Source organism: Bombyx mandarina, chromosome 19 (assembly GCF_030267445.1).
Source record: "Bombyx mandarina strain Sakado chromosome 19, ASM3026744v2".
NCBI lineage: Eukaryota > Metazoa > Arthropoda > Insecta > Lepidoptera > Bombycidae > Bombyx > Bombyx mandarina.
Genome location: NC_143225.1, coordinates 3,547,923 through 3,551,315, shown reverse-complemented (window position 1 = coordinate 3,551,315; position 3,393 = coordinate 3,547,923).

Below are 3,393 nucleotides of genomic sequence, written 5' to 3'. Positions count from 1 at the left end.
TCAGTTTGAAGGGTGGGGTAGCCGTTGTACTGTAAAAATTAAAACCTTAAAACTCATTTCTCAAGGTGGGTGGCGGCATTTACTTTGCAGATGTCTAAGGGCTCCGGTAACCACTTAACATAAGGCGGGCCGTAAGCTAGTCCACCCATCTAAGCATCTCCTTTCGTATAAACAAGATCTGTATTGAATCACGTTTGGGGATAATTTAAAGCATCTATCTCCTCTCATTTATGTAAAATTACGATTGACTATGATAGTTCCGTAAGAAGACTAGAGATTACGAACTTCTTTAATTTTTTTACATTCCCAAGTCATCTACATTCCTAACTCCAATAATACCTACTACTTTCTAAGTAAGAAGTTTATATAAAATCTCCTTTCTTGTATGCCAGAGTTGCTTAAAACGGATTTAGACAAAGGGATGTAGGATGATTTGGACAAAGGGATGTAGGTGAAAGCTTTTTTCTTAAATTATGACAATGAAGTTAGGCAAGACAAATAAATAAAATTTAGGTATTTCATTATTAAATTACATACTGTTTATGCATACATATATTCACTCACTAAATATTAGAGCGGCTAAAATGTTTTGAAAAAGTTTTATAGGGAGCTGCATTCATAGCATTGAATTTATCAAAATTAATATTTCGATTTAAAAAAAGAAAATACACCACTTTTTTCTATGACTGTTCAGCTGAACGATATCAAATCGAAAATTATAATCCCTTTAAGTCCGACGTAATGATATGGTCTCGGTCCATACCCAAAGACAATGATATTAATATTCCACAAACATTTAGGGTACCGCCATTTAATAAAATCAAAGCATGAAATAAAAAAAAATTTGGCGCCGCATTAATTTCTAAGTGTCTATTGTAAAATATATTATTTGCATAATATAATTCGAACAATAGATTGTAATATATTACAATTAAATTCGATTTGTATACAAAGTTAACGTCGAAAATTGAATTCAAAGGCAATATACACAAGTTCAGCTATTAATCTATAATTCTATACTAATACTAGCTGACCCGGCAAACGTTGTGTTGCCTTAAATAAGATTTCTAGGGAAATTCTAGTCTAATATATAAAATTCTCAAAAACCTCATTCAACCACATAACATAGTAAGCGGCACGTACGTTGGCAAGGTTTAGGTGCAGTGGGGGTAATGTCGCGCATAGTGTACATTGCAACAAAAAAAAGGTCACTTTTATTGCCCGCATATAATATATTATTATGTTAATTTTATTTTATTAAATTTTGTATTTGCCATAATTTATTTTTAAGCCTGTGTGTTTAGAAGAAAGTTAAAGAAAAGAGAGGAATTCGTGAAGTGTATTAGGTGTTATAAATAAAATACAATTAAAAGTTAAAAAGTTTATTTAACAAAATATACTTAATATTAAAAATTATGTGTCGCCGTCGTCACTATCATTTTCTAATAGTGCTACCCCTTGGATTAAATTTATGGTAGGACCTGAGCTGGTGGAAGAAGTTGGCTCCTCATCGTCGACATAACGAAGAGTCGCTGTCGTCACTGGCGTAAATAATAAAACGCTCAGTGACCGAATCGACAATAATTATGGTCATTGGTATTTGGTCCTGGCATTGCAAACAAATTTAAAACAATAACACTCGTAACAAAAACTAAATTTAAAATAATAATAACAACTCGTAACAAAAACTCAATATAAACAAAGGGTTCCTACAACTTTAGTAGGTACATGTGTAACCGGGAGCGAACGGAACGTGGACGCGGTGCGGGAGGGGAGCGTCGACTGACTCACCAATCGCGCGCTCGGAACGGTGCTACGTCTTTCCCCGCGTCCCGCTTGACAACCAAAGAGACCTAAAAAACGACTTCTGCGCATCTAGCGACTCTTGCCAAGTTACATGCTGGGGACTATACCTCATTATAACCAAAAAAAAATGTTTGGGGTGAACAACCCTTATCACTTAGGGGTATGAAATATAGATAGTAGCCGATTCTCAAACCTACTGAACATACTATTGATACACAAATAAAACCAAAGAAACATGGCTGAAAAATGTATAGTGAGTAAGACAGGAGACCGGCTTCGTCCTCATCCCTACTACGTGATGTTTGCTGGATGAGTGGTGACACCTGGCGGGGATAACTGGTCGATTGATAGTTGATCAGTAGTCGACCGGCGAGGGCAGGAAATCAAATTGAATTAAAAAAAAAATCATAATTAAAGGAACTTGAAATTATAAACTCTGAATAAGAATTTATCATACTACAATTATTATAATATTTGATTGACATCTTGCAACCTTATTGCGGATCTGTGCATAGAAAAAAAAAAAAAAAAATCGGGATGGAGAAATAGGGGTTGATCGTATAAGAGTGAAAATTGAGAGTAATATATTTTTTTTATTTTAAGTCATGACAAAATAAAAAATAAAATCTTGCAAAAAATTTAAAATTTATAATTAACAAATAAAAAATAGGGGTTGATCGTGGAGGGGTGAAAATTTCAGATTAATATGAATTTTTTTATTCTAAGTCATGACAAAATAAAAACAAAATTCTTGCAAAAAAATTTAGTTTTTAATTAGCAAATAAAAAATAAGGGTTGATCGTAGAGGAGTGAAAATTTAGGGTTGTATGTATTTTTGTATGCTGTATCATAAAAAAATAGAAATTAAAAATTTTGTCTAAAAAATAAAAAATAAAATTTAGGGGTGGACTACCCCTAACATTTAGGGGGATGAAAAACAGATGTTGGCTGATTCTCATAGATACCGAATAAGCACAAAAAATTTCATCAAAATCGGTCAAGCCGTTTCGGAGGAGTATGGTAACGAAAACTGTGACACGAGAATTTTATATATCTATACTAATATTATAAAGAGGAAAGATTTGTTTGTTTGTTTGTTTCGAATAGGCTCCGAAACTACTGGACCGATTTGAAAAATTCTTTTTCCATTAGAAGCCGACATTGTCCCTGATGAACATAGGCTACTTTTTTTAAAAAAAAATTATTTTATTTTTTATGTTTTCATGTGTGTTTTAATGTTTCCGAAGCGAAGCGAGGGCGGGTCGCTAGTTAGATTATAAAGAGGAAAGATTTGTTTGTTTGTTTCTATTGAATAAGCTCCGTGACATAGACTATATTTTTTATAAACATAAGAGAAAAATAGATAAAAACAAATTTTATTTAAATGAAAATACAAGTTCATTAAAATAATAATATTCAATATTTATAATTTTCTATTTTTAGAAATCTGACGCCAATATAATGATAATGTGTGTGTATTATAATTTTTTATTTTGAAATTTTTGTGACTCGTTTTGCTATTATGAATATTTTTAATTATACTGAGTCCTACTCTGAAATTTTTGGATCCTACAACATAGTTTAACA